Genomic DNA, 11,963 nt, shown 5'->3' on the forward strand with positions numbered 1-11,963 from the left:
GTACAAAACATTGCAGAACAAGGACAAGATTTTTTAACCATTGTTGAATAGTGGGGGCACTGATTGGACTGGCTGGGGGTTCTTGCTGAGGGGCAGCGGGCTGGTTGGGGAGTTAAGGGAGGAGACACTGGGCTGGAAATGTGGGAGACAGTGGGATAGGGGGCCAATGAGATGATGAGGACACTGTGCTGGATGGGGGGGGCATTGCGAATGGGGGGGTCCAAGACTGTATTGGAAGTGGGGAGGAGAGAAAGGGGTGGGAGGAAGGAACACTAAATTGAAGGGGGTACACTAGGAGGAATGAGGGGGGCACTGGACTGGATGGGGAGGGGGTAGTGGGCAGGGGGGGACACTGGGCTGAATTACGGTGATCACTGTGACTTTACTGGCTGGGGGGGTTCTAGGTGGATGGGCAGTGATAGAGGTGCAGTGAGCTGGTTGGAGAGAACACTGGGCTGGCATGATGGGAGTGACTGGGATGAGTGGATCAGTAATGGTGGGGAACCTGGCTGGAGAAGGGGCAAACACTGGGATGGGAGCACTGACTGCTGTACCATTTCTGCCGGGCCCCGAATACTCGCTGCAGCACCGAACGCTCACACAGCAGCCTCCTGAGAAGCCCTTCTAACTCCGGCTGCTACTCCGATCTGGGAGGAGTGTCCCTAAGAGGTGGCTGACTTTCCCTGGCGGTGCGGCTCCGATTCAGTGGGAGAAGAGACTAGCGTGGCCACCCAGCCCAGGCAGCAGCTGCAGCCATCAGTGAGAGATGGAGCTTAGGGCAATGAGGAAGCGGGGCCTCTTGTCTGCTCTGTCTCTATTGAACAGTGATGAGATCAGGGCAGGCCGGCTCCTGATCAGTGCTAGCGGAAGTGGATAGATGATGATCCCCTTTAGTTTCTGTACCCTGACATCACCCAGCGCTGGCCAGGGCACCACAAATTTGAAGAAAGTTAATATAAAATAGAAAAACAATCTGTGCCTGGATGGGGCTCAGCTCGCACAGGCAGTGACTGCGGGAGGAGGAGCCGAGAACACAGAGAAAGAGAAATTAAGGAACCCAGGGATAGCCAGAGCTGAGTGCGTGTAACCTAATTGCATGAGGGTGATGCAGAATGCAGGGATGGCGCCCGTTCCGGCCGGTGCCGTCCTGCAATGCATACCCCACTTATTGCTTCACGCCGGTACTGTATACCACCTTAAGATGCAATTTATATAAGTACTGGCCTGCAGCGTATCTTAGGTCAGGGAAGGTGGGGGGACAGAGGCGGAACTGGTTCTGCCTCCAATTACAACTAACGGAACGCAGTTCCGCCCCGTTCCGGCCCACTTTAATCCCTGCATATATATATATTATATATACATAGATATGCATATATAGATACAAATACTGTACTACATAAATATGTACACACATTACATCAGTATATATATATATATATAATTATATATTTAATATATAGTATACTCTATTCATAATATAATATATATACACACCTTATTATACCTAATGGGTCATGATGTTGGGTAGGTATTATATATATATATATATATATATATATATATTTGTTAAACTCTGTTGCCACAGAATGCCCTACATTATGCATACAATACATATATGCTACAGTATCAGAAAAAAATAGCCAGGCGGCAGGCCGCCTTCAAGAGCCGCTGTGGTTGCTGAGGCTGTGGCTGTGCTGCTGGACCCGGCAGGATACTTCTGGGCGCAGTGGTGACGGGCGGCATCTTAGTGACATCACACGGCATCTTAGTGACGTCACAAGCATTGATGTCACGCAGCACGGAGGCGGCGCTGTCACTGTGCATTAGCAGTGCAAGGAAGGCTAATTAAGCCTTCTACTGCGCCGCTGTCTATGCTGCCAGCTTGTGATCTTCCAGCGCAGCAGTAATACAGGGGGAGGAGGGTGGTTGTGGCCAGGGTTGAGGGGGCGTGGCCTTGAACTGGCAGGCTAATAAAGCAGGAAATGTTTTTTCCTGTCTGTAACAGCCCACACAGCAGATGCTGCTGTGGACCTATTCTGGTGGTGGGCCTGGACCTGTAGTTCCATCAGCCCCATTATTAATCTGGCCCTGCCTGCTGGATATGTGTCTGGTACCTACTGCATTGAATGTGGATGTGATATGAGCCACTGTCGCTTGTATGTTACTACGGACAATTCTGGCCAGATGTCGCTGGTGACGATCATTAACCACCTGTGGTTGGCCAATGCGCTGTCCACAGTGGCTGGTAATGCCTTCCATGTGGTGTTCCCAGTACTCAGTGACACAGTAGATCGAGGAATGTTGAATGTCCTCACAACTTTGGAAATGGAATGTCACATCTGCAGAGCACCCACTATTATGCCCTGTTCTAACTCCGGTAATTCACCTTGCCATGAGCAGCCTAACCAGTGTGCAAAATTACTTACGAGATGTCAGAATTCAACTGATGCAGGTCTGGGTATTTCCAAGATGTCACAGTACGGTGACACCATCTATCTTTACCTTTACATACTGCTATCCATGACTTTTAGCACTTCAGTGTATATAGGGTTGTATATAGGGCTATATTCCCTGTATTTATTTTCTTAGTCAGGAAGGTTACACAGCCCTTCTTAATAGGAATGCTGCACCTCCGATATCATTAGCACCATTTTTTAAAATAAAGGTTTTTTTTATTACATTTAGTGTATATAGTTTCTTTATTTCCACTAGAGTTTCTCCATGGTGCACTACAGGTCTCAGCTTACTCTTAAATGCCAGTATGCAATGCCGGCAGCCATGGTTATGTTAAAGCTTGTAATACTACAAATGGTATGGGCATGCTGCGACCTGTGACCTCACAAGGGTTGGGTATGAAATACCGGCAGTCGAGATGCCAGCTGTCAAAATACCATCAGCGGCATCCCGATGCTCAGTATCCCGACTGGGGATATGTAAGTATCCTAACCATCCCCCCTTCTGCATCTAACACTTCCTTCTTGCACCATAACCATCCCCACTCCACACCCTAACCCTCCCCATTGGTGCCTAAACCTAACCCTCCCCACTCCACACCCTAACCCTCCCCCTTGGTGCCTAAACCTAACCCTCCCCACTCCACACCCTAACCCTCCCCGTTAGTGCCTAAACCTAACCATTCCCACTCCACACCCTAACCCTCCCCATTAGTGCCTAAACCTAACCCTTCCCACTCCACACCCTAACCCTCCCTGTTACTGCCTAAACCTAACCCTCCCCACTCCACACCCTAACCCTCCCCGTTACTGCCTAAACCTAACCCTCCCCACTCCACACCCTAACCCTCCCCGTTAGTGCCTAAACCTAACCCTCCCCACTCCACACCCTAACCCTCCCCGTTAGTGCTTAAACCTAGCCCTCCCCACTCCACACTCTAACCCTCCCCACTCCACACCCTAACCCTCCCCGTTAGTGCCTAAACTTAACCCTCCCCGCTCCACACCCTAACCCTCCCCGTTAGTGCCTAAACCTAACCCTCCCCACTCCACACCCTAACCCTCCCCCTGGGTGCCTAAACCTAACCCTAACCCCCCTTAGTGCCTAATTCTAACCCCCAAGTGGTGCCTAACCCTTAGCCCCCCTCCACGTAGCCTAACCCAGTGTACAGGTTAGCAAACAACGTGTTTTCTAACCTGTATGATAAGGATCTGCACTCTGTTTTAAAACTGATTATACCTTTGTCATGTTGTATCAACTTGGTTTATATGTTTTGATGACATATGTATCAAAGCTTGATGTGAGATAAAATTGTGAGACATATATCACCAACCAATCAGCTCCAAACTATCATTTCTTAAATATCCACTAGGAAGTGGGCAGAAATGCGGGAGAAATGCCTACCCTTCTGGGGGTGTGGGGGGTTACCCCCAAAAATCGGGAGCCTCCTGCGAGTTCCGGTAGGATAGCCATGTATGCTGTGGGAGGAGCGAGCACGCTGATCGCGCCCCCCCCCCCATGGATTTGCGCCGGGCCGGGGGGCTCACAGCTGCAGCTAGGATTTTTTCCTTTGTTTGTGGCCTCGTCTCCTGCGATTAGGCCACGTTCCCTTCACCCAGGCCCCGCGCACCTCTTAACGGCATGTGTGCTACTGTCAGCAGTGAGAGGGTTAATGCCACAACAAGAGTTTTCCACAACAACCCAGGAGAAGGCAGCACAGTGACAGTTGGTCTGAACTAACAGCAGGAAGAGCAGGCAGTGAGGTGCCCGGCCGGCTTGGAGGACAAAACTCTTAGTTCCCCATACATCTGGTAAGGGGAAATAGTGAGGATAAAGGGAAGTGAGGGGTGAGAGGAAGCAGAGGGGAAATGAAGGGAATTGGCAGCCAGTACTGGGTGTTATTACTATTTTGAACTGCAGAGGGATCCGGAGGGTGAATGAAAGAGAGGACACTTTGGGGCCTATTCATCATCACTTAATTTTCACAAAAGCAGGTGAAAAAGCACATTTCACCTGCAATTGTGAAAATGAAGTATTCGGGCCATTCATTAAGAAGGTAAATCAGGAGATATCACAGATAACTCCTACTTACCTTCCGTTTACGGAATCACCCGCTGTCCCTATACACTAGTATGGGGGACAGAATTCATCACACTCCGAAAATATTATATTTTCGGAGCTTGACTGCGGGAGCATTCACCGCTTGTTGATCGCTACCCGTTCTTCCCTATGGGAAGAAGCTACTGGTTGCGAAAAGGGATCCTTCCGGATCCCTCCGCCTCTGTCCAGCTCCTTCCTCCGGGCGTCGGAGCTCTTGTGCGCATGGGTGACCTGTAGGTCACGCATGCGCACCGCAGTCACTGCTCTGACAGGAGCAGTGAAAAGATTCACTACTCCGAAAAGGAGCAGTGAAGGCGCTCACGGGGGCAGCTGATTTCGCACCCTCGATAATTAACATCATGAATAGGCCCCTTTGTGAGGAGGTTAGAAATGGGTTGGATGATAGTAATAATAGTAATAATAATAATAATAATAATAATAATAATAATAATAATAATGACAATAATAATAGTTGCAATCGAGAGAGATAACCAAATACATATCTTGTAGTTACACCACATAAGTGTATTCAATAAAGTGACTTGATACTCCTGTCAATAGGCACAGCAGAGAGGGCGGGTTAACCAGAATACCACTACTATTAATGTTATACATATACTACAACCAGTTGCAGTTTTTGATTGGACTAGTTATGAGATGTGTTTTCTTCATCACAGAATATTTAACACTATAGTCACATGACCCGGTCAATTTTCTTTTTTAAATTACATGTGCCAACATCAGCTGGACCAAAAGTTATCCTCAAATCTTAGGGACTCAGGGACTACTTGTATATATATATAAAATCATATGTTCGGACTGACTGACTGATTCATCAACACTCAGCCTAAACCCCTGGATCTAGAAACATGAAAATCGTGGAGTATATTCCCTCCATGACTTTGGTGCCCACTAAGGGATTTTTTGAAATTCGACTCCTAAGGGGATGAAAAGGGCTAAAATGTTTCCTCCCCCTGTGCAATGTCCTGACTGACTATATCATTGTGGCCGTAGCACAGTGCATATTCATACACCAACTGTCATCCCAAGTGCTGCCAAACATCACTGGCAGTTGGTGTGGCTCCTCTATTTGAAAAGTGAGAGAAGGAAATGTGTTACTACTAAAGGTGAGAGAGGAAAAGTGTGTGTTGCTACAAGGGCTAACGGGGGTAATGTATTACTACAGGTGTGAGCGGGGGTAATGTCTTACCACCAGGGCTATTTTTCTGGAAAAATAGGTTCAGGAACTGTGGGTGGAGTGACTGGAGGTGGAACTATAGAAAAACAATATAGTATTTAGAAAATAAGGCACTCAAAAGGGACTTTAAAATACCATATGGAAAATACATTTTGGCATTACATGATAGTTAATGAAAGGTTCAGGAACTGATTTCCTGCTTGTTCATGCTGAAAAATAACACTGGTTACTACTGGAATGCGTTAATCCAGAGGTGAGGGAGGGGAATAAGTTACTACTGGTGTGAGTAAGGGTAATGTGTTACTACTTGTGTGAGGGAGGGACTGTGGGCCTGATTCAGAGCCGCTCGTAAGCGGCCGCTCGCTCACTCAGAGCGATGTTCGCACATCTGTGCATGCGTATGGGTCATAATGCGCATGCGCCAACCAGTCATTACGGTCGGAAATCGTGCACTCGCAAAACAATGAGGGCCTGCTAATTTGAGTGACAGAATGAGGCGTTTGTGGGTGGTAACAGGGGAAGGTGCTTGAAAACGGGGAGTGGAAATCCGAACGCAGGCGTGCCAAATGGTCAAAACGGGCGTTTAATGGATTTGCATAATTAACAAAGCAGCGTCATTGACCACGTCACTTGGTTGCCTTTTAGCCTGAACTGCCCGCAGTGATTGCGGGAAGTAATACCTACCACAAGCACTGCGAGCAGTTCAGACGCCTTTCGACGTACTCGATTAATCTAATAAATAGCGGAGATGACGTATGATGCGAACGGCCAGGGGTCGTCTTTACAAAATAGCAAGCGCATGTTTCGTTCGCTCGCTCAGACATAGAGGCGTCAACAGACCGCAAAGAGCGAGCGCTCAATTTAAATAGCCGGCCCCTTTTTCCGAACGACCGTTCGCAAATAGCGTCAGGCTCTGAATGAGGTCCTGTATTTCTACACAGGTGAGGGAGGGGAATGTCAAATGTGTTGCAACACGGGCGAGGTAAGGACTGGTGTTACCACAGAGGGAAGGTAATGTCTTACAATAGCAGTGATGCATTACTATTAGGGGTGAGCGGGTTCGGATTTCTGAAATCCGAACCCCCCCGAGCCCCCCCGATCCGAGGCAGATCCGAGTCAGGCTCGACTTTTCCCGTCTGACTCGGATCTGAAATCGAGGCAAAACGTCATCATCCCGCCTTCCGAGTCTCGCGGGTTTTGGATCCTATATAAGGTACCCGCGTCGGCGCCATTTTCTCACTCGGCTGTGGACAGTGAAGAGGGAGGGTGGGAGTTAGGGCTGGCTGGGCTGTGTAGTGTAGAGTAGTGTAGTGCTGCTGTTGTCCACTACTTCAAAGTCCATAGGGGCTGGCTGTGTTGTGCTGTACTGCTGTTGTTAATAGGGGCTGTGTCCACTACTTCAAAGTCCATAGGGGCTGGCTGGACTGTGTTGTGCAGTCAGTTCTCCATAGGGGCTGTGTCCATCCCAAAGTCCTGTGCAGTGTCCCAGTCCTAAAGGGGTGCTGTAGTGTTGTCCAGGGGGTGCTCTGTCCATCAGGGGTGCTCCCCCCAAGTGCTAAAAAAATAAAATATTTTCTGTGTTTGTGAATTGTGTGCGCAGTAGCCGCACGTGCATCAACAAAGTAGTGCCAAGCGTGCGCCTGTGTCATAAGTAAAGGGCCGGCTGGCTTGACCATTAAAGGGTGCTGTAACCCCCAAAGTACACTCCTGTCCAAACCAAAAAAAAAATTATTTTCTGTGTTTGTGAATTGTGTGCGCAGTAGCCGCACGTGCATCAACAAAGTAGTGCCAAGCGTGCGCCTGTGTCATAAGTAAAGGGCTGGCTGGCTTGACCGTTAAAGGGTGCTGTAACCCCCAAAGTACACTCCAGTCCAAACCAAAAAAAAAATTATTTTCTGTGTTTGTGAATTGTGTGCGCAGTAGCCGCACGTGCATCAACAAAGTAGTGCCAAGTGTGCGCCTGTGTCATAAGTAAAGGGCCGGCAGGCTTGACCGTTAAAGGGTGCTGTAACCCCCAAAGTACACTCCAGTCCAAACCACAAAAAAAATTATTTTCTGTGTTTGTGAATTGTGTGCGCAGTAGCCGCACGTGCATCAACAAAGTAGTGCCAAGCGTGCGCCTGTGTCATAAGTAATGGGCCGGCTGGCTTGACCATTAAAGGGTGCTGTAACCCCCAAAGTACACTCCAGTCCAAACCAAAAAAAAAATTATTTTCTGTGTTTGTGAATTGTGTGCGCAGTAGCCGCACGTGCATCAACAAAGTAGTGCCAAGCGTGCGCCTGTGTCATAAGTAAAGGGCTGGCTGGCTTGACCGTTAAAGGGTACTGTAACCCCCAAAGTACACTCCAGTCCAAACCAAAAAAAAATTATTTTCTGTGTTTGTGAATTGTGTGCACAGTAGCCGCACGTGCATCAACAAAGTAGTGCCAAGCGTGCGCCTGTGTCATAAGTAACGGGCTGGCTGGCTTGACCGTTAAAGGGTACTGTAACCCCCAAAGTACACTCCAGTCCAAACCAAAAAAAAAATTATTTTCTGTGTTTGTGAATTGTGTGCGCAGTAGCCGCACGTGCATCATCAAAGTAGTGCCAAGCGTGCGCCTGTGTCATAAGTAAAGGGCTGGCTGGCTTGACCGTTAAAGGGTGCTGTAACCCCCAAAGAACACTCCAGTCCAAACCAAAAAAAAAATTATTTTCTGTGTTTGTGAATTGTGTGCGCAGTAGCCGCACGTGCATCAACAAAGTAGTGCCAAGCGTGCGCCTGTGTCATAAGTAAGGGGCCGGCTGGCTTGACCGTTAAAGGGTGCTGTAACCCCCAATGTACACTCCAGTCCAAACCAAAAAAAAAATAATTTTCTGTGTTTGTGAATTGTGTGCGCAGTAGCCGCACGTGCATCAACAAAGTAGTGCCAAGCGTGCGCCTGTGTCATAAGTAAAGGGCCGGCAGGCTTGACCGTTAAAGGGTGCTGTAACCCCCAAAGTACACTCCAGTCCAAACCAAAAAAAAAATATTTTCTGTGTTTGTGAATTGTGTGCGCAGTAGTCGCACGTGCATCAACAAAGGAGCAGCGCGAAGCGTGTGCCTGTGTCCCATAAGTAAAGAGCCGGCTGGCTCATTTCTTAAAGGGTGGTGTAACCCACAAAGTGCACTACTCTCCAGCAAAAATAAAAAAATATTTTCTGTGTTTGTGTGCGCTTTAGCCGCACGTATATATCAATATAACATAAATGGAGGACCAAACTTTCTCCGATAAAAATAAAATAGGGAAAGATCAAGAACCACTTCCTCCTAGTGCTATTGCTGCTGCTGCTGGGAGTTGTTCATCATCCCAGAGAGGAAGTAGGAACATCACTACTTTTACTAAACAATTGACCCTCCAACAGTGCCTAGCGATGAGGATGAAGTACGACAGCAGTCATCCTGAAGCAAAATGTATAACTGAGGCCTTGACTGCTATGTTGGTGTTAGACGTGCGTCCGGTATCCGCCATTAGTGCAGTGGGATTTAGACAATTGATGGAGGTAGTGTGTCCCCGGTTCCAAATCCCGTCTAGATTCCTCCTGCATCCTCAAAGCAGCAGCGACAAGCGTGCGTCTGTCTGTTAAAGGGTGATGACACCCTCAAAGTGCGCTACACAAACAATAAAAATATTGTTCTTTTTTTTTGTTCTTTGTGAAATGTGTGGGCTGTAGCCGCACCTGCATCCTTAAAGCAGCAGCGACAAGCGTGCGTCTGTCTGTTAAAGGGTGGTGACACCCTCAAAGTGTGCTACACAAACAATTAAAATATTGTTCTTTTTTTTTCGGTCTTTGTGAAATGTGTGGGCTGTAGCCGCACCTGCATCCTTAAAGCAGCAGCGACAAGCGTGCGTCTGTCTGTTAAAGGGTGGTGACATCCTCAAAGTGTGCTACACAAACAATTAAAATATTGTTCTTTTTTTTTCTGTCTTTGTGAAATGTGTGGGCTGTAGCCGCACCTGCATCCTTAAAGCAGCAGCGACAAGCGTGCGTCTGTCTGTTAAAGGGTGGTGACACCCTCAAAGTGTGCTACACAAACTATTAAAATATTGTTCTTTTCTTTTCTGTCTTTGTGAATTGTGTGGGCTGTAGCCGCACTTGCATCCTCAAAGCAGCAGCGACAAGCGTGCGTCTGTCTGTTAAAGGGTGGTGATACCCTCAAAGTGTGCTACACAAACAATAAAAATATTGTTCTTTTTTTTTCTGTCTTTGGGAATTGTGTGGGCTGTAGCCGCACTTGCATCCTCAAAGCAGCAGCGACAAGCGTGCGTCTGTCTGTTAAAGGGTGGTGTAACCCTCAAAGTGCTCCAAAAAATAAAAAACTATTTTTTTAATGTGTTTGTGACTTGTGTGCGATGTAGCCGCACATGCATCAACATAGTAGCAGCGCCAAGTGTGCGCCTGTGTCATAAGTCAAGGGCTGGTTTGGACATCTGGTCCGGACTGAAGGACGCGCCATCAATTTCTGACAAGTCTACTGTCACTGCATATGATACTGTCCTCAAAGCAGCAGCGACAAGTGTGCGTCTGTCTCTTAAAGGGTGGTGACACCCTCAAAGTGTGCTACACAAACAATAAAAATATTGTTCTTTTTTTTTCTGTCTTTGTGAATTGTGTGGGCTGTAGCCGCACTTGCATCCTCAAAGCAGCAGCAACAAGCGTGCATCTGTCTGTTAAAGGGTGGTGTAACTCTCAAAGTGCTCCAAAAAATAAAAAACATTTTTTTTAATGTGTTTGTGATTTGCGTGCGATGTAGCCGCACTTGCATCCTCAAAGCAGCAGCTACAAGCGTGCGTCTGTCTGTTAAAGGGTGGTGACACCCTCAAAGTGTTCTACACAAAAAATAAAAATCTTCATCTTCTTTTTTCTGTCTTTGTGAATTGTGTGGGCTGTAGCTGCACCTGCATCCTTAAAGCAGCAGCGACAAGCGTGCGTCTGTCTGTTAAAGGGTGGTGACACCCTCAAAGTGTGCTACACAAACAATTAAAATATTGTTCTTTTTTTTTCGGTCTTTGTGAAATGTGTGGGCTGTAGCCGCACCTGCATCCTTAAAGCAGCAGCGACAAGCGTGCGTCTGTCTGTTAAAGGGTGGTGACACCCTCAAAGTGTGCTACACAAACAATAAAAATATTCTTCTTTTTTCTCTCTTTGGGAATTGTGTGGGCTGTAGCCGCACTTGCATCCTCAAAGCAGCAGCGAAAAGCGTGCATCTGTCTGTTAAAGGGTGGTGACACCCTCAACGTGTGCTACACAAACAATAAAAATATTGTTCTTTTTTTTTCTGTCTTTGTGAATTGTGTGGGCTGGAGCCACACTTGCATCCTCAAAGCAGCAGCGACAAGCGTGCGTCTGTCTGTTAAAGGGTGGTGTAACCCTCAAAGTGCTCCATAAAATAAAAAACTATTTTTTTAATGTGTTTGTGACTTGTGTGCGATGTAGCCGCACGTGCATCAACATAGTAGCAGCGCCAAGCGTGCGCCTGTGTCATAAGTCAAGGGCTGGTTTGGACATCTGGTCCGGACTGAAGGACGTGCCAACAATTTCTGACAAGTCTACTGTCACTGCATATGATACTGTCCTCAAAGCAGCAGCGACAAGCGTGCGTCTGTCTGTTAAAGGGTGGTGACACCCTCAAAGTGTGCTACACAAACAATAAAAATATTCTTCTTCTTTTTTCTGTCTTTGTGAATTGTGTGGGCTGTAGCCGCACTTGCATCCTTAAAGCAGCAGCGACAAGCGTGCGTCTGTCTGTTAAAGGGTGGTGACACCCTCAAAGTGTGCTACACAAACAATTAAAATATTGTTCTTTTTTTTCGGTCTTTGTGAAATGTGTGGGCTGTAGCCGCACCTGCATCCTTAAAGCAGCAGCGACAAGCGTGTGTCTGTCTGTTAAAGGGTGGTGACACCCTCAAAGTGTGCTACACAAACAATTAAAATATTGTTCTTTTTTTTTCGGTCTTTGTGAAATGTGTGGGCTGTAGCCGCACCTGCATCCTTAAAGCAGCAGCGACAAGCGTGCGTCTGTCTGTTAAAGGGTGGTGACACCCTCTAAGTGTTCTACACAAACAATAAAAATATTCTTCTTCTTTTTTCTGTCTTTGTGAATTGTGTGGGCTGTAGCCGCACTTGCATCCTCAAAGCAGCAGCGACAAGCGTGCGTCTGTCTGTTAAAGGGTGGTGTAACCCTCAAAGTGT

Source organism: Taudactylus pleione, unplaced genomic scaffold (genome assembly GCF_031769625.1).
Source record: "Taudactylus pleione unplaced genomic scaffold, aTauple2 ptg000726l, whole genome shotgun sequence".
In the NCBI taxonomy this organism is placed as follows: domain Eukaryota; kingdom Metazoa; phylum Chordata; class Amphibia; order Anura; family Myobatrachidae; genus Taudactylus; species Taudactylus pleione.